Genomic DNA, 20,561 nt, shown 5'->3' with positions numbered 1-20,561 from the left:
GATAAAGCCATGGTGAAGGACCAATGTGTGTGTGTGTCTTTGTGTGTGCTGGCTGGTTTGGATTAAGTGCTGTTAAGAAAGTAGAATTAAGGAGAGATGATGTGACCCTTAGTCTCAGGGGTTATCAGCACAATGTGTGTCTGTCTTCATGTCTTTACATTTGGAGGCTTTGGAACTAGGGATGCTGGGATCCAGTCCAGCAGATCTGGATCAGAACCAATCCAGGGATGTTTTAATGGATCAGGTTTTGGCTTTGTTAATGGGGAATTCCAATGATATTTCCAACATTTCCACACATACACAGACGTTTACACCCAGCTTTTGCTGGTTTCAGATGCTGAACCGGGTTTTGATGATGGTCAAGTTGCTTGAAAAGCTGGTAGTCCAGCTCTAAGATGGTCAACCAGTTGGTTAGCCTGGTAGATCAGCTTAGCTTTTGACCATTATGGCACATTAACAGTGTAACTTAAAACTAACAGATGTTTTCTTCTTTTTACAAAAAGTCTATTTTGTAATGAAAAATATAATGTAATAAAATGTAATAATTTTATTACATTTATATAAAAAATGAATTTATTGAGCTGTGGAGCAAAGAACTGTGTTCTCTAAAAATAATGGATGGTGCTCCATCCAATACTTTTGAGATAAGTTGGGGAGTTGAGGATTATCATTGGGGTGGTAATCATCCAACATTCTGACCTCACAAAGGTTCTTGTTGCTAAATGCAATCAAATCCTCACACCACTGCTCCAGAATCTAATAGAAAGCATTCTTTCCTGGACAGTAGAGACAGTTACTCCAACAAAAGCAGGATAAACCCTTTTAAAAACCCATGCTTATGGAAGAAACAGTGATTGAGCTGGTGTCCCAATACTTTTGTCCATATAGCATTCATTGTACTAAGCACTAAGTGCTTTTTGGGCCCATACAGCTAATGATAGGTTGATGCTGGTTGGATGAGACCATGGCTACAGATGAATTGCCTATGGCAGTCTGTGTGATGGCAACGTTGCAGAGACTGAATCTGAATCTGGAATGAAGCCGAAGGATTCTAAGACTGCTGGACTGAAGGCTTTCAGGCTACCTTTGGACCACTGGAGCATAATTTGATCCTGGCTGTATTAGAATTATGCATATTCGGGATTCGGAAATTGTATTTGATTGGTTTGATGGTAAGTCAGTGTCCAGCTGAGTATGGTAAGGCCTGCCCTCTCTCTCTCTCTCTCTGTCTCTCTCTCTCTCTCTCTCTCAGTGTGGGTGAATCTGGCTGACAGGTGTGTTAGACAGAGAGTCCTGTTGTCTCCTTCAGAACAGCAAGGAGTGTCATATGAGGACAGTTACTAATGGACATTCTCCAAAACAGTGATTATTGGTTACTGAGGTTAAAGCTAGGGCTTAGAACAATTTTGTTAAATACTGCATTGAACCAAAACATTATGACCAATTACAGATAAAGTAAATGGCATTAATTATCTTATAACATCGGTACAGGTCAAGGTCAAAATTAGGGTTTGATGGTACCTGAAAAGTCGTGTCTCGTAGTCGGCGTATTTAATGTGGGAGTAGTGGACTGCCGAAAACAGCTGAGCGACTTTGACTAGGGTCAGATTATCACGACCAGGCCAACATGGATCGATCAGAGCATCTCCTAAACAGCAAGACTTGCAGCAGTGGTGAGTAGTAGACTACAGTGTACCAAGTAGGGGTGTAAGAAAATATTGATATGTCAAAGTATCAGGATATTATGTTCTCAAATTTTATTTTTAAAAAATGCAACGTTGCCTTGCTTACTCTCATAACTTCTATATTGTGATACACATTGTATTACCAGGTTCTTGCTAATACACAGCCCTAGTACTAACAGTGGTCTGTTTTGGCTCATCCATGTATATACAGCATGAGCCAGGTCCCCACATTGTATAAAAACAAACTAGCGCGTGTGTGTGTGTGTGCAGCCCACTTTTCTGATCTGCTGCTGTTTGAGCCACTTGCTGTTTAGCTACTCGCATGTATATCTCATTCAGTGTCAGCATTGTGTGTGTGTGTATGTGTTGGTATCACGTACTCAGGATCAGTTTCCTCTGCGCGAGCGTGAGAGCGTGAGAAAGAGGGATCCGGTGTATTTCTTTGTTTTCGTACAGGAAGAGGAAAGGATCACCTTAAACTGTGTCATCAGAATCATGTGGCCCAACACGGTAACCAGTGCTGCCAGTACAACCAGCTCACTAATGCCTGAGTAAAGAAACAGTCACTGCTGCTCAGTTAACACAGCCTGCCATTGGTTTTAACACAAACTAAACCATTTGAGTGTGTTATGATGAATATGATCTTTTTTATTAGTGAAGCAAATGGTTGAACATAACTATGGTAATTGAGTGTAAAAACGTTTAATAATTTAATAATCATAAACGTATTTAATAACCATACACAGTAACTTAATCTTAGAAAAATATCAATACTTTACTAGGTAACTACCTAGTATTTAATGGGTAGATATAAAGTAATTATGAGTAATTACGACATACTTTGTGATTAATAGTAACTGATGTGGGAAATACCAGGTACATACCATGGTACTTATAAGTACATTTTTAGTGTGTACCTTTTACATTTACTAGGTCAATAATAAACCAATTAATGTGGGAGTAATGTCAAGTGCATACCTCAGTACTTTGTACTTAGTAAAGTAACTAATGTGGAAGTAACTGTTACGGGAAATACCAGGTACATACCTCAGTACCCAGTACTTAGTAAACTAATGTGGGAGTAACTGTTATGGAAAAGACTAGGTACGTACCTCAGTACCTAGTACTTAGCACACTATTATGAGAGTAACTATTATGGGAAATACCAGGTACATACCTCATTACCTAGTACTTAGTACACTAATGTGAGAGTAACTATTCTGGGAAATACCTGGTACGTACCTCAGTACCTAGTACTTAGTACACTATTATGAGAGTAACTATTATAGGAAATACCAGGTACATACCTCATTACCTAGTACTTAGTACACTAATGTGAGAGTAACCATTATGAGAAATACTAGGTCTGTGCCTCAATACCTAGTACTTAGTACACTAATATGAGAGTAACTAATATGGGAAATACCAGGTACGTACCTCATTGCCTAGTACTTAGTACACTAATGTAAGAGTAACAATTATGAGAAATACTAGGTACATACCTCAGTACCTAGTACTTAGTACACTAATGTGAGAGTAACTATTATGGGAAATACCAGGTACATACCTCAGTACCTAGTACTTACAAGTCAATATTTGGCATATTCTTTGCAAGGTTGCTACGTAAATACATAGTAACTAATGCAAGAAATACCAGGTATGTTTTAGTATTTAGGAGTAAAAATGTAATGTATAATAGGTAAGTACTACAAAACCCTCTTCAGAAAATTGGCAAAAGCTGCATTAATAGGAGGAGAAGGTGGGAACAAAGGGAAGGAGAACTGGGTGAAGATTTGAAATGGAGCAAGCAGGGGTGGAAAAGAACGAGGGAAGCATAAACTCAAGTGGAATCAGTTCATAATGCTTAATTAATGTCAACAGTACCCTATAAGAGTCAGATGTCTTACACTTGCAGTGTAGCGTAACAGACACCTTAGAATAACTGCATTCACACCCTCTCCCAGAGTACAGAGAGAGAGAGAGAGAGAGAGGGAGAAGGAGTGTGAGAGAATGAGGGATAGATAGGAAAGAGAGATAGTTGGAAGAAAGCGTGAGACATAAGAAAGAGAAAGATGAAAGAGAGAGGTGAAAATGTGAGAAATAGCAAAGAGCGAGACAGATTGAGAAAGATCTAGAGAGAGTGAGAGAGAGAGAGCGAGAGTGAAGTGTGTTAAATGGGAGAGGTTTTCTATTCATTTATTTTCTGTCGTTGTTTCTCCTCCTCCTCTTTTCTCTGTGTGCTGGAAGCATGAGGGATTGAGAAGGGCTAATTGAGTTTCACCATCTGCCTACACCAGAGACCAAAGCCAACCACACACACACACACACCTGCTGTCTTTAGATTCTGAGTGTATGTGTTTGTGACGGGTGTCAACGATCATCACAATTGTCCTGAAACACACTCATCAACACACACTTTACACCTTGTCAGCTCACTGGGTCACATATGTGATATATACAGTAGATATGTATGCTCAGTGCTGGGGGGCTTTATACCCGTCTAGCCCACACCTGGCATTAGGCATGGAGCCAATAGGTTCATGTTTATCTGCTCCAGAGAGTCCTATTCTATTGGCAATATGTCTCTACAGGGACTAGACAAGTTGTGTGAGGTGTACTTCAATGGCTTTCGATGTTTTGGAGCATTTCTGATGCTCCGTTCATTGTGAAATGTGGACACAATATAAAGAACAATCATGATTCAGATTCTAATTATGTCTCACACACACACACATACACACAAACGCAGACACACACACAGTCTCGGACATAACAGAAGGCCTTAGCTTAACGACGGCACACGCACCTCCCTGTCTCTCAGGTCTCCGTGGAGTTGCCATGGCGATGAGGTTTCATTTCAGCTCAATTAGCTCAGATGTTTTAAACAAGGATCAGATCACCTGTAGTGACCAAAATGACCACACCTCAGCTCGAGGGGTAGATTACTGATACAGATATACACCTTACACACTCCCTTTACCCCCCCCCCCCCTCGCCCCCCCTCTCTCTCTCTACCACCCTGTTACCATCTATCTATCTATCTATCTATCATACAGTCTTAATCCATACACTTCAGTTTAATTAAAGACATGTACACACACACACACACACACACACACTCCTGAGAGTGTAGCGGTAGCAGCAGACAGGATAAGATCAAGATCGCTCTGCTCTGCTTAACCGGCGGCCCAGCAGCATACTGACTAATAAAGAGATTACATTTGCATGGCAAATGAAGCGTTGTGCTGGCAAACGATGCTTTTGGCAGGTGATGTGTGTGTGTGTGTGTGTGTGAGAGAGAGAGAGAGAGAGAAAGAGAGAGAAAGAGAGAGAAAAGAAGAAAGATCTATATTATATTCCAAGCCAACAATATAATTGAAGGCACCTAAGATACAAAGTATGTTCAAACAATGTTAACAATTGTATCTGATTAGCTGTAAGTAGCACTTTGGAAAATCTCTTCACTTTTATTGATCCTTTGAAAGCATTAAACTGAACCCGGTGAGCCGGTTTTAGTCATTTGCTACCTTTTCCCCTCTCAACCTGATGCGATTTGCGTGAAAAATGAAGAAAAGTCCATTGTAAGTAATTCGCTGGGCTTGAATGAATGACCCAGTTGGCTCTGAGCTGCAAACTGACTTCCAGCTCAAACCACCGAGCAGCTTTTTTTCCTGATTTAAAGCGATTCTTTGGCAAAAAATCTGATTTACGCAGTTTTCCCCTCTGCATTTTCACCCCAAATGTGGTTGAGTAGCCAGGATATCGTGCCATGTTTGGTATCTGAGGTTGGCACCTTTAGGAGAGCATTGCTTCGCTGTTCTAAATGCATTTCTGCATTACTAAATGTATTAATTAATGTATTAACACATTTAAAGATAGAATTTCCTCTAAAACTTTACTGGATTACTGGGAAATCCAACCAGGCTACACGTTATGTCGTATTTCCAGCTCCTATAGGTTACTTTACCTGTAATTACTATGCCAGGAAGGTACCCCGAGCCACATTATGGGTATGCTTAGCTTCTATTGTTTTCCAGTTTTCAATTTTTACATTTGAATAGGCATCACAAAGAGCATCAAAAAAGAATTGACAGCTGTACTAAAAGTCAATCGAAGAATATAAGATGGTTATGAGCTAAGGTTAGCATTATGCTAACTACATAGCTAAATCACCACTTGTCTCAAACAGTGTTCCTCAACAAGTGTTGAGGCTAATCGCAGTTAGCCTTGTTCTTGTGTTTTCTGATCTATACAAATGGACAGAAGTACATTTCGCAGCAGACAGTAGCAGCAGCCCGGAGCCCGAAGAGTTTTGTCCATTTCTTTGTTTGCTCATTTTTGCCCAAACATTTCTTGGCATGGATCGATTACACTTGGAAAGGGAACTGTAAAACTGTGCAAGTCTGACATTTGGCCAAACCTGAGAGATGTGCTGATGTGCTCTATTTAAACTGTAGACCTTTGGGCCTTTACTACAGTGGACGCTTGCAGGCTAAGCACACCGAAGGGCCTGTTTTATCTCCCTCTTCTTCTTCTTTCAGTATCATGCAGCACGACTATTGGTTCCACTCCATTCGTGTGAGAAGTCTCGTAAGCATCCAGTCAGCTTTCCAAACTTTTATATGAGTAGCTCGTTCCAAATGAACAATGGGCGTGCGTTAAAAAGGCAGTGCCAATCGTTTAATGTGGTACAGTCAGTTTATAAATATCAGTCGTAAAATGCCATTACCGCTGGCCGTAACGCTCGAGCTCCGTAATTACAATAAGGCAAAACATATCTACTGGAACAGTTTAATAGCCTGTCAGTGTTGCACGGCCAAGCGAGGCAGATCTGGGAAGGTCTTTCACTGGCTGGGTCGTTTAAAGTGACATCTGAATGAAGTAAGTAACAGAGTAATTTACTACTGAATAGATCTGATGCTGCTGGTGGATGATGCAGGTATTGACTTGAGATTGGATCACCACTTTTGAAAAACGAAGGTGAAGGGGAATTTTTTTATTTCCTAAAGTAGGGCTGTAACGGTAGATATAGTTTGGCTCAAACCCTGGTTCAGTGTGAGGTCGGTACACTGTTAAAAGTATAAGATCCTTGAGGAACTGTTGAAGGTTCTTCAGTCTGAAACTGTGGAGGAATGTTTTAAGATGCTTTGAGGAACCATCCAGAAAAGGTTTTTAGAAGAAAAAGGTTCATTGAAGGTTCCTCAAAGCAACATAAAAGGTTCCTCCACAGTTTCAAACTAAGGAATCCCTAAAAGTTTGTCAAGGAACTTAACTTGGCAAGGCTAAGGCATGTTACTCAGTAACTACAGGGACTTCTGTACAAACTGGTGGGGCTATTCTTTGGTAATCAATGGTAAATGTGGCTACAAAGATTGCCACACAATGGTGTTGTGGTACCATTGGACTGTAGAAGAGTATATATTAGTACATTCCTTGACTACAAGCACTAGCTTAGCACATTTTATTCATTTCATACCTGGCTTTCCAAAGGGGAATCAGGGAAAAAAAAGAAAAGTTATGGGGGGGAAAGGCAATTTAAAAGAGCACCGGACTTGAGATTGTATTCTCCAGCTCTGTGATCCCATAAAAGTAGGTCTAGTCTTGGGTGGGCTGGAAAGCTAACTGGAAATGGGCCTCTCTCTTGGTTTCTTTGCTGTTTTCCTGTCTCAGGACATGTAAACTTGAGTGTTTGTGCCTTTAAAACTTTAAAACATTAACCCAACTCAGTTAAGGAAGTTAGCTATGTGTTTGGGCCAGACTTTGGTTTCTACGTGTTCATCAATGATCCATATTTCTCCATGTGTAAACCCCTGCCCAGACATGGCTGAACATTTTTCATGCATGCAAACCCAGTAGGGGACTATAATACATCACAAGGTCTGATCTCAGACGCCTCTAGAAGAACATTGCTAGAATGTGAAATGCTCCAAATAGACCGAAATCAAAGACCATATATCAGGTAAACAAACAGCAGGCATTCATGATCTAATATCTCCTACAGATTCAGAACCTGATTTCGACCAGGGGAAAAAAAACTCCCAAATTGAAAGAAATAAAATTGCCGTGGGGTTGTTTACATTGCCATGGCCATGCCACGGTCTCTGCAACACCCATACAGATGTGCTAATGCATACACAAACACACACACAGCTTGTCTAGTCCTTGTATAGAAGTATTGCCAATAAAACAGGACCCTTTGGAACAGATAAACAAAAACCTATAAGTATCATGCCCAATGCTAGGCGTGAGCTATTGGGGTATAAGGCCCTCAGCATTGAGCTGTGGAGCAGTGGATTTGTGTTCTCTGGAATGATGGGCGGAGCTCCATCCAATACCTTTGGAATGAGTTTTGGGGAGTCGGGAATGAGGTGGGGTGGGGTGATGATCATCCAACATCCTAACTTCTAAAATGTTTTTGTCGCTGAATGCAATCAATCCTCACAGCAATGCTCTCACAGCAATCTGTTGGAACGCCTTCACTTAACAGTAGCGACAGTTACTCCAACTCTTTTTTAGTACTCTGGATTCGGAAGAAACTGTGAATGAGCAGGTGTCGCAATACTTTTGTCCGTATAGTGTAGGCTAATATTCCAGACCAAGGATTTGGACATTGTGTAGTAGGGACACCATCCTCGTCCAATTCACCAGTTGCTTCCCATTGCCGTTGTAGTTCACTGGGAATCCAAGAAGTTCTCACACGGCTGATTTGCAAAAAGCAGGAGGAATTCCAGTCCCTGTGTGTCATTTGCACTTGACCTAGTCAGATGCCAGTCAGCTTGGACCAAGCTTAGCATGGCATGTTCCTATCTTGCCCACTCCTTTCATGAACTACCATGTTCCTTGCCCAAATTCAAAGCAAAACAGTGTCACAGCAGTGGTTCGGGTTTGGCTTCCTCAGCTCCAGACATTTTTGTTTGCCTGGATGTAAAAGACAGGAACTAAGGGAAGATCGTAGGAGTTTGATGAATGTGGTCTAGTGGTCGTGAACAGACTCTGCTGATTGTATAAAGGGTGAGAGCGGAAGGGAACAGCAGACAGCGCTGATATTTAATGTGATGTAGAGATTAAAGCTGAGCTAATGAAGGACTGACTCATGGGTAAAACATGATGAGGGCAACGGTGCCGAGAAAAATCCCACCATTCTTAGAGTCTTAGAGAACATCAGAGAAAATGAGAGTAAGTGTGTGTGTGAGAATGAGGGTAAATATGAAGCTTTCCTGAACTGGTGGACTGTAGCTAACAGTGCTGTGGCTGGTTGTTGATTCGTGATTTGAATTTTCATAATTTCATATCAGTATTTTGAACCCTTGTTCCCCTTGCTATAGTTTAGTCAGAGTGAAAACTCAATGTGGACATCCAGATCCATCCAATCTTCAAGGGTTCTTCAGTAAAGCCATTGGTTCTGTATAGAACCATAACACCATAGCACCAAAATAGATTTCACTATTGTTTTGAGTGAAAGAACTGTTTTTCAGGATGACATAGAAAACTGGAAGACTAGTTTCACATGGAGATTTAGAAATGAGCGTGGTCAAGTTTTTGTTTCTTGGTGTTACGCTCTTTTAAAAAGGGTTTCTTCAATCCATATATAATATTCTGAGCTTTTCCCCTGTTAGTGCTGGCTGAAAGCAGGGCTGCTAAATGTTGATCCTGGTAATGGTCTGGCTGCTGAATGTTAGTACTGGTGAAAGCAGGGCTGCTTAATGTTAGTGCTGGTAATAGTCTGACTGCTGAATGTTAGTGCTGGTCAATGTTGGGCTGCTGAATGTTAGTGCTGGTCAATGTTGGGCTGCTGAATGTTAGTGCTGGTCAATGTTGTGCTGCTGAATGTTAGTGCTGGTCAATGTTGGGCTGCTGAATGTTAGTGCTGGTCAATATTGGGCTGCTGAAATAAGTGCTGGTAATAGTTTAGATGTCTGTCAGCTGAATGTTAGTGCTGGTAATAGTCTGGCTGCTGAATGTTAGTGCTGGTAATAGTCTGTCAGCTAAATGTTAGTGCTGGTAATAGTCTGTCAGCTAAATGTTAGTGCTGGTAATAGTCTGTCAGCTAAATGTTAGTGCTGGTAATAGTCTGTCAGCTGAATGTTAGTGCTGGTAATAGTCTGTCAGCTGAATGTTAGTGTTGGTAATAGTCTGGATGCTGAATGTTAGTGTTGGTAATAGTCTGGATGCTGAATGTTAGTGCTGGTAATAGTCTGTCAGCTGAATGTTAGTGTTGGTAATAGTCTGTCAGCTAAATGTTAGTGCTGGTAATAGTCTGTCAGCTGAATGTTAGTGTTGGTAATAGTCTGTCAGCTGAATGTTAGTGTTGGTAATAGTCTGTCAGCTGAATGTTAGTGTTGGTAATAGTCTGGATGCTGAATGTTAGTGTTGGTAATAGTCTGTCAGCTGAATGTTAGTGTTGGTAATAGTCTGTCAGCTGAATGTTAGTGTTGGTAATAGTCTGTCAGCTGAATGTTAGTGTTGGTAATAGTCTGGATGCTGAATGTTAGTGTTGGTAATAGTCTGTCAGCTGAATGTTAGTGCTGGTAATAGTCTGGCTGCTGAATGTTAGTGTTGGTAATAGTCTGTCAGATAAATGTTAGTGCTGGCAATAGTCTGTCAGCTAAATGTTAGTGCTGGTAATAGTCTGTCAGCTAAATGTTAGTGCTGGTAATAGTCTGTCAGCTGAATGTTAGTGTTGGTAATAGTCTGTCAGCTGAATGTTAGTGCTGGTAATAGTCTGTCAGCTGAATGTTAGTGCTGGTAATAGTCTGTCAGCTAAATGTTAGTGCTGGTAATAGTCTGTCAGCTGAATGTTAGTGTTGGTAATAGTCTGTCAGCTGAATGTTAGTGCTGGTAATAGTCTGTCAGCTGAATGTTAGTGCTGGTAATAGTCTGGCTGCTGAATGTTAGTGCTGGTAATAGTCTGTCAGCTGAATGTTAGTGCTGGTAATAGTCTGTCAGCTGAATGTTAGTGCTGGTAATAGTCTGTCAGCTGAATGTTAGTGCTGGTAATAGTCTGTCAGCTAAATGTTTGTGCTGGTAATAGTCTGTCAGCTGAATGTTAGTGCTGGTAATAGTCTGTCAGCTAAATGTTAGTGCTGGTAATAGTCTGTCAGCTGAATGTTAGTGTTGGTAATAGTCTGTCAGCTGAATGTTAGTGCTGGTAATAGTCTGTCAGCTGAATGTTAGTGCTGGTAATAGTCTGTCAGCTGAATGTTAGTGCTGGTAATAGTCTGTCAGCTAAATGTTAGTGCTGGTAATAGTCTGTCAGCTGAATGTTAGTGTTGGTAATAGTCTGTCAGCTAAATGTTAGTGCTGGTAATAGTCTGTCAGCTAAATGTTAGTGCTGGTAATAGTCTGTCAGCTGAATGTTAGTGCTGGTAATAGTCTGTCAGCTAAATGTTAGTGCTGGTAATAGTCTGGCTGCTGAATGTTAGTACTGGTAATAGTCTGGCTGCTGAATGTTAGTGCTGGTAATAGTCTGGCTGCTGAATGTTAGTACTGGTAATAGTCTGGCTGCTGAATGTTAGTGCTAGTAATAGTCTGGCTGCTGAATGTTAGTGCTGGTACTAGTCTGTCAGCTAAATGTTAGTGCTGGTAATAGTCTGGCTGCTGAATGTTAGTGCTGGTAATAGTCTGGCTGCTGAATGTTAGTGCTGGTAATAGTCTGGCTGCTGAATGTTAGTGCTGGTAATAGTCTGGCTGCTGAATGTTAGTACTGGTAATAGTCTGGCTGCTGAATGTTAGTACTGGTAATAGTCTGTCTGCTGAATGTTAGTACTGGTAATAGTCTGGTTTACAAACCCTTGATGAACTAAAGAATGTAATGTATATTTTGTAGCAGGAAAATCTATTAATGTCATTTGAATAAAATGAAAGATGAGAGAGAGATTGTTTGCCTGTGTCAGAACTCGGCCTAAATCTCTGCAGTGTTCTTGTGTTTCGGGAGCTGGCTTTTTCTCTCCCTCTCCCTCTCTCTCTCTCTCTCTCTCTCTCTCTCTCTCTCTCTGCATTCTCTTATTTCATTACTCTCTCTCTCCTTTCTCTATCTCCTTTCTCCTCTTTCTTTCTCTCTATCATTTTATCACTCACTCTTATTTTCTCTCCTTTTTCTCTTTCTTTCTCTTCATCTTCTCTTTGTCTTCTTTCATTGCTTACTCTCTCCTTTCTCTCTCTCTCTCTCTCTCTCTCTCTCTCTCATTATTATTCAGTAGATGCATTGCTTGGCACAAGGACAAAACTTTGCATAATTTATGCACGGCCATCATCAATTTTTGAAAAACGGCCCAGGCCGCCTCCTTTGTGCTTTTAACTAAATAGATGCTCACCGGGCCAATGCTACAGAGAGAGAGGGGGAGAGAGTAAGAGAGAGAGAGAGAGAGAGAGGGAGAGGGGAGAGAGTCAGCATCTATTTATAATTTTCTCTAAACTTGGTACCTACTGTTCATTTGGCTGTATTGCCTATGTATGAGTGGCGGAGGTGTAGAGTGGGTTCTCCTCCTGCGCTGGATGTTGTCGGCCTGCTGTGAAGGTGTGCAGGTTTTCACTGAGCCGCTGAAGATGAAGCACTGAAAATATTACTGTGCAAGAGAGAAAAAGAGGGGGAGAGAGAGAGAGAGAGAGAGAGAGAGAGAGGAGGAATGAATGCTGCACTGAAAACAGGAAAGAAAAACACATGAAGAACGGAGGAGAAAAGATTCAGCACAGAGAGCGTGTTCCCTACACAGCTTCAAACAGCCGAGAAGGAGGGGGGTTGAGAAAGAGGCAGTAAGAGAAAGAGAGAGAGAGAGAGAGATTTTTCTTTCTTTATTTATTTCCTTTATTATTCTTCATTTTCTTTCTTTCTTTTTTTTCTGTCTTGACAATCTTTTCTTTCTTTCTTTTTCTTTTCTTTCTTTCATTCTTTCTTCTTCATTTTCTTTATTCTTTTCTGTCCTTTTAATCTTTTCTTTCTGTCTTTGTGTTTTTGGAAGTGTGTGCATTGTGACACTGTTGCACTCAAAAATGCGTAGGTAAAACAATAATAAAAGTAAATAAATTTGAAAAAACCTTGTTGTTTGTGTGTGTGTGTGTGTGTGTGTGTGTGTGTGTGTGTGTGTGTTCTTTAGCTCCTATTCTCTGCCACACAGAAATCTCTACTCCTGAGATAACCAGACGGTAACCATGACGCCTGTAATGGCTCAATCCTGTTAAGTAGCTCTAAAACTCCGGAACCGGAATGTTTTGACATTCGCCCCCTCCCTCGGCAGATGTCTGAGAACTCTGGAGTCTGGAACGCTGTTCTGCTTCATCCGAAAAACATTTTATGCACCGTTTTTTCCACATGAACTTTCAAGATCATGACCAAAATATCTGGTTTGGAGCCTAAAAGGTGACATTGAGGCCACAGGATAATATGCTGAGGATTGAACCCACAATTCTAGGGCCCTGGAGCTGTGTGTGGCACACGCTCTCCAGGATGAGAGTACAGTACTACCTCACACACTTTCCTGGGAGGAATGGGTCTCTAAACGAGTGATTCATTTAGAGGGAGTGTTTTAGACGGACTGCAGCAGCAGCAGTTATTCCTCAGTTCACTCAGCCGTTTGTTGAGTCTGATGTGGAGCTTCCGAGAGCTCCGGGATCCAGTCCAGAACACACTCTCAATACCTCTCCACCACCCCCGCCTATTTACTCTATAAACATACACTTACAGAGCTGTGCAGAAGTTAGAGCCCCCGTTCCTTCATTCCCACTTTTCCTTCTTTCCTCCTTTCTATTCTCCCTTTCATCCTTTCATCCGTTCTTTATTGTCTTTTCATTTTTTCTTTACTTAACAGCAGAAAGACACAAACAGACTGACAGACAGACAGGATCTGCCATCCTTCTTGCCTTTCTTCCTCTTTTCTTTTTTTTCTTCTTTATTTCTTTAGTTTTTTCGATATCTGAACAGGCTGTGTCCCGCTGGTGGGCCGAAAGTGTTATTACAAACTTCTATTACCAAAGAATAGTCCCACCAGTTTGTACAGAAGTCCCCGTAGTTACTGAATAATACACCTTTGTGTGTAATAAGCCTTGGAGTGTTAAGAGATTGATATCAGAAGGACACAAACAGGCTGACAGACAGACAGTCCACTCTGCAACCCATGTGCCATGCTGTGTGAAACACTGGTGCTGAACCTTGCCTGGATTCTTCCAGCACCTTGGACAGGGCTCCTCTGACTGGGAGGATTCGGTTTTTCTGTTTTCTGCCACCCACCACAGTAGACAGACAGACAGACAGACAGACAGACAGACAGATATACAGACAGACAGATAGATAGATAGATAGATAGATAGATAGATAGATAGATAGATAGATAGACAGACAGACAGACAGACAGACAGATAGATAGATATACAGACAGACAGACAGACAGACAGATAGACAGACAGATAGATAGACAGACAGACAGACAGACAGATAGATAGATAGATATACAGACAGACAGACAGACAGATAGGTAGATAGATAGATAGATAGATAGATAGATAGATAGATAAGAAGAATATTAGGACGGAGCACTGTGTGTGTGTGTTGTTGCTGCATGTGTGTGTGTGTGTGTGGATGAATAAGTTGTTGTTTATTTTGAAGAGAGTGAGCGAGAGAGAGAGAGAGAGAGAGAGAGTGGGAGAGAGAGAGATTGCATTATTGGTTAGCAGATAAGCGCAGCGGACTCTTTGCTGATTGGATTTTAATGCGCTCCCAGTTATTTTTACACATATTAATTTATTACTGTGGTAATTAGAAAACATCTCATTAGGACTGGGAGCAGCAGATCTAATCCAGCGCTGCGTCCCCCTTTATTTATTTCACTCCCTTTGTAATCTCTACTTCCTCTCTTTCTTTATCTCAGCTCCTCTTACTCCATCACACAGCGTGCTGCGATCTCCAAAAGGCCTGATCGCATGTGTGTGTGTGTGTGTTTTTCCAGAGATACCAGCTGAGATACATACACTCACTATCAGACAGATCAGGGGTAGAGCTGTACTGAACAGCACAGAGAAAAGAAAAGAGAGAGAGAGAGTCAGAGTCAGTGTTTATCACTCACCACCATAAATGACCAAAACAAAGAGAAGTTCTGACAAAAATCCATCCATCTTCCTTGCAGTCTTTCTTTCTTTCTTTCTTCCTTCCTTCCTTTTTTTTCCTCTTTTTCATTCTCTTTCCTCTTGCTCGATAAGTGTGTCTATTCATTCTGTTGTAACACAGAGAGATGTTGTGATGTGTGTGTGTGTGTGTGTGTGTGTGTGTGTGTGTTGAGCGGTGATGTTTGATGTTTCAGGTCAGTAATTAGTCTGTGTTTCTCTTATAGAGGATAAGCTGCTGTTTTACATCAGTTTTGCATCACACTCTGGCTTTCCCATCACATCAGGTTAGTGCAGAGTTTCACTTTCCCCTCTAATTGACCAGCTCACATCCCTCCCTCTCTCTATCCCTCTCTCGCCCTCTCCCTCTCTCTTTCTCCCTCTGTCTCTCCCTCTCGCTTCCCCCCCCCCCCCCCCCCCCCGCTCTCTGTTTTTGCCCTTTTTTTCTCTATTTTCTTTGTATATTTCCTTCTTTGTCCTTCTCCCTCTCTGTCCCTCTCTGTCTCTCTCTGATTAATGGTTGTGGTGTGTGTAGTGGCAGGGCGCTATCCCTTGAATATTTTTCTGTCAAACATAATCACAGTGTTAGAAAAATGACCTGCAGCTGCAGAGTAAAATCACACTTCATAATCTCACCTCTCTCGTTCGCCCGTCCCAATATCTCTGGCTTATTAGAGCCGCAGGAGAGCGCCATGATAATGCAGACAAGTGTGTGTGTGTGTGTGTGCGTGTGTGTGTTACTATGCATGGATCCAAGATGGCAAAAGAGAAAGAGGCCAAGACAAACCTGTAACAACACACGGCTAAAAACACAGTGATGCAACACCTTGTATTTCCTCACACCGGCCACTTTATTAGAAACACCAACCTTATACATCCACTAACTGGCCACTTTATTAGAAACACCAACATTGAACTTCCGCCCACTGGCCACTTTATTAGAAACACCAACCTTGTACTTCCACTCACTGGCCACTTTATTGGAAACACCAACCTTGTACTTCCACCCACTGGCCACTTTATTAGAAACACCAACCTTGTACTTCCACTCACTGGCCACTTTATTGGAAACACCTACCTTGTTCTTCCACCCACTGGCCACTTTATTAGAAACACCAACTTTGTACTTCCACCCACTGGCCACTTTATTAGAAACACCTGCCTTTTACTTCCACTCACTGGCCACTTTATTAGAAACACCTGCCTTTTACTTCCACACACTGGCCACTTTATTAGAACTGGCCACTCCCCTGCTGGTTCCCCTCCCCTCTCTGTCTGTTTCTGACCAGAGGGCCACTGTTGACCGGATATGATTTGGGTGATGGGTCATTTTCATTAGTGTAGAGATGCTGACATGGTAACGGCTGTGGTTCTTCAATGCGTCAGTGTCACTGTAATATTGGGAGAAGCTCCACCACCCAAATAACACCCAGCCAAGAAGCAGCTCTGAGCTCAGAGCCGGACTGCTGATGAAGGGCTGGAGGAGATAATGTGTAATGTATTTTAAAAGGGTGAAACACAGGTCAGAGTTCATTCATCAGGCAGTTTACACAGCGATGGGTCAAGCAGATGCTAACGGCTAATTGCTAATATCCTCCCTGCTTTCCGGACATATTAACCACATCAATCTCCTCAGAGAAAGAAAGAGAGAGAGAGGTAGTGTGGGACAGAGAGAGAGAGAAAGAGAGAGAGAGAGAGAGATGCTCCCTCCTCCTCCATTTATGCTGACACTGCCGAGATATATTACTGAAGAAGTATAAGTGTGTGTGTGTGTGTGTGTATGTGAGTGTGTGTGTGTGTGTGGTCTATCTTTCTGTATTTAAATATTACAGCTGAGAAATAGAGGAAATTGATGTTCTGATACTTTGGTAAAGTATAATTTCACAGTGGGCGGAATGAAATAAATCATCCTGATTGGCCGGTTGCTCCATGAATTTTTAGCACACTCTGTGCTTCCAATGTTGCTTCCGAGATTACTTTTCAATGACTTGTATTCCATTGTATTTGTGCACACACACACACACACACACACACGTATGTATATATATCATATATATATATAAATCATCGCTGCCATGCAAAAACCATGTACATTTTTAGCGTTTTTCACTTTTTGACATAAAAAAGTTTGCCCATTATTCTTTACATTGTCTCTCAATTTAATGATGAACGGACCAATAGAAACACTCAAAAATGACCTGAAATTAAATCATTTTACAATGACTTCCATTGAAAATAAAGAAGGTTTTTTCCTTCTCCTGTAAAATTACCATTTTGGAAATACAGAGTCATAAATCCTGACCATAACCCTATGTAGATGCATGTGCAGGAAGGAATGGTTCAAAATTCCTATTTAACATGGTGCAAAAGGAATGGAAAAGCAAGAAGCTCTGCATCACTTATGCTATACAGAGGTAGCCTGTGTGAAAGAGGTCAGTTACGTCTTTCAGCTCACTTGAAGATGACCTCCCCTTCCCCACAGGACTGCATACAGGAGTACAGATTCCAATAATAACAATAATCAGATTATGACATCCGATGTCCGATAATGTGGTATATTTTACAACAGTAAAGTAATAACTACAGAAATCATCTTGACTGTTATTGAAACAGCACCTTCACTGATCACGTCTGAATGGAGGAGTGTAATACAAGGGATGTTACACTGCTGGAACTTATTTTTCACCCAAAGAACCACAACTCAAATTTTAGCGGCGTCTGTTCCACCTGGCTTACTTTTGCCTCTTCTGCAGTTAGAGATAGCCGGTAATGCAGAAGGTAATTTGGATGGTAATTTGCGCTCTTCCTAATAATGAACAGGTTCTGCTCATGCCTTTCATAATCATAAACGCTTCGGGTCATTTTAACCCTGTAAGAAATCAGTACTGGTTGGATTGATTTATGGATGGGTGGCAGAGGAATGGAGAGGGGAATGAAAATCTCAACCATCACACAGCCTGGATGATAATTACATCGTGGACATGGTTAATACCTGAACAATTATTGTGATAAATGTAATTAACGTGTTTCAGATTCAGTGCTGAGGTAACACATGTGAGCATTACACAGCTTTACTCAGTAACTGTTACTAGCAATATACTATTTGTAAGCATTTGTCATTAGTATATGGACATTTGCACATGTCCATATTGACCAGCATGACTTCTTTATCTAAAATATTGCAAATATATATTTTTTTCTTCCTCAAATCTTTGTTACATTGGTTACATAAGATATATTTATTACTTACCACCCCGTCACGCAAACGTTTCTCTATAAATAACATGAAAGAGCCTTTGGAGCATCCAGAGACAAAGAAGAAAAGTACTGACCTTTTTACATGGGTCCATCAAGCTCAACCCAACCATCCCGTCACATACCACCCAGTCACGTTTTACTGTGAATATGTCTTTAATAGGCTTTAATGTCTGAATACAATAGCACCTGTTTCATACAGTGAGTCAGTTACCATGTAATTACCAGCTGGACTTGCTTCTAATATCACTGCATAATTTCTGAAGACATCTGCATTCTGTTCAGATGGCATGAACTCTGAACATCCTGAGGTTCTTCACCTTTGTTTGGTTGGAAAACATAATACTGTCAAACTGGCCTGTTGTCTGGAGAGCAGGTCTCATGTACTGCACTTTCATTTCCAAAAAAGCCCTGCTTTCTTCTCCAGACTGAAAATCTACATTATAATGTTTCCAGGCTGTGTTCGCAGTACGTATGAGCGTATTAAATTACCTGGTCATGTTCTGTTTGTATAGCCTGTAATTAAGGGCAATCTTTTCTATTGTGTACATTTTTTAAAATAACTATAGCGTACAACAGGGGTCACCAATCTTATCCACAAAGGGCCGGTGTGGCGGCAGGTTTTTATTCCAATCAAGACCGAACACACACACGACTCCACTTGTTTAATCAGTTGGTTTCAGCCTTCGAACAGTTGATTAGTTATATAAGGTGGGCTCCTGCTTGGTTGGGATGAAATCCAGCTCTCTTTGCAGAATAGCTGGACAAGCGGAATGGTGTAATAAAAGAGGAAATGATAACCAAACACATTTTTTATGTGAATCAGAGTGTGTGGAAAATATAATAATAATAATGACTTTTTTTTGTTTTTAAAAGTTTTTTTTTCTACTGTTAAAAAATGTTGCAATGTGAACTTTAATTAAATTCAATAATAACTTCATATCAGAATATTTTTTTATAATATTTTTATAATTTATATAATATTTTTTATACCTCTGTTTTGACCATGAAATATGTTATTAATGAATTAATTTATATATTTATTTATTTGTTTTGGATAATTACTAGCTCTGTTTTGAATTTTCTATAATTCTCTTTTTTAGAAGTTTTTATTTCTCCCCAATACATGAAGTGAATTCCAATATCCAAATATGTGTCATGGAAATGAGTGTTGCATCCCAATAATGAATAACTGTAATTCTATCTGATCTATAATCTGTGGAACTATCAATTTATACTTACACTTATTTAAGTATAAATCAGCCAATCGCGTGGTAGCAAAAATGCATGCAGATACAGGTCAGCAGCTTCAGTAAAGTTTACATCAATCATCAGAATGAATCTCAGAGTGAGTCTCTGAGTAGGTTTATCCATGGATTCCATGTTGGCCACATGTAGGGATGCCCACCAGGGTCAGTGATGGGACCAGGGGGAGTTAAACATGGGTGCCATCTGGGTTGCACACTGGACATGGTCCCAGTAACAGCACAAACCCACTGAAAGGGTCATGCTTACTTGGAACCCACCTAGCCCACGTTCCACCCATGTGAGCCCCACATGAGCATGTTGGCTGGGTAGTAACCGTTTACTCAGATGGCTCCACTGGATCAGCTTACCTTTATCATGTGTTGTTACTGGGACCCAGTTGGGCTTCCCAAACAAGCCCCATCGTTACAGCCCACCCTAATCTCACATGTCTACGTTTAAAGCAAGTAGATTTTATGCAGCACTTTTTGTTTGCAGTGATTGGCTTTGCAGAAACAAGCAGCAAGCAGACCTGAGCGTGTAGGGTGTGTGTATGTGTTTGTGTGTATGTATGTGTGTGTGTGTGTGTGTGTTAGAGCTTGTGGGCTGTGTATTTATTTATGTGGTGGGTGTTTTTCTGATTGATGGTTAGATTTTGCTGTTTGTCTTGAGGGTCTGGTCTGCCCTCAGAGTAAACTGGAGGAGCTGCTGGTGCATTATCAGAGCAGCCTGTAATCACAGCCTCTATTTACAGCTGCCAATTAAGCGCAAGGCCTAATTAAGCTGATTTCTGTGATTTTAGGGCCGTTGTTGGTGTATGTGCATGTGTGTGTGCATGCTCTGGCCGACGTCATGATCTCCGTGGTAACCCACTTTACCCATTAGCCTGTGGGTGTGTAGGCCGCATGATGATGTGGCCATTTGCTTGCGTGTGTGTGTTTGTGTGTCTGTGCGTGTGTGTGTGTGTCTGTGCATGTGTGTGTGTGTGTATTGACTATGATGGCAATTCCTGATGCCCACATTCCGATCACGACAGCAGCACCGTGGAATTCTGGGAGCTCTGCTGCTATTTATTATGTAAATGCATTTGGGTCGGAATGTTTGGACTAAATTAGAGGAATATGGCTAATAGACGAGGGGGGTAGAGAGAGAGAGAGAGAGAGAGAGAGAGAGAGAGAGAGAGATGATTGAGATACAGAAAGGTAGAGAGAGAGGAGAGAGAGAAGGAAAGAAAGAGGAGAGAAAGAACGAGAGGATGACAAAGAGTAAGAAAGAAAGGGGAGA

At 41.2% G+C, this 20,561-nt stretch overlaps 1 protein-coding gene across 14 annotated transcripts in view; it reads left to right on the top strand.

Moving 5' to 3' along the window:
- Positions 1-20,561, top strand: part of LOC140547107 (adhesion G protein-coupled receptor L3) — a 423,620-nt gene that overhangs the window by 116,559 nt on the left and 286,500 nt on the right. Inside the window, exons 1-2 of one of the 14 annotated variants that reach the window (XM_072670643.1) lie at positions 1,645-1,673; positions 15,005-15,064. The exons of 12 other annotated variants lie outside the window; for them this stretch is intronic. The gene's annotated coding sequence lies outside the window, so the exon portion shown is untranslated. Of the gene's footprint in view, positions 1-1,644; positions 1,674-15,004; positions 15,065-20,561 lie in introns of those variants that run through there. One more of the 14 variants, XM_072670642.1, reaches the window with a different exon arrangement.

This window comes from Salminus brasiliensis, chromosome 24, assembly GCF_030463535.1.
Source record: "Salminus brasiliensis chromosome 24, fSalBra1.hap2, whole genome shotgun sequence".
NCBI classification, from domain to species: Eukaryota; Metazoa; Chordata; class Actinopteri; order Characiformes; family Bryconidae; genus Salminus; species Salminus brasiliensis.
Note: the sequence above shows the minus strand (reverse complement) of the source record. Positions and strands in the feature narration are given on the sequence as shown.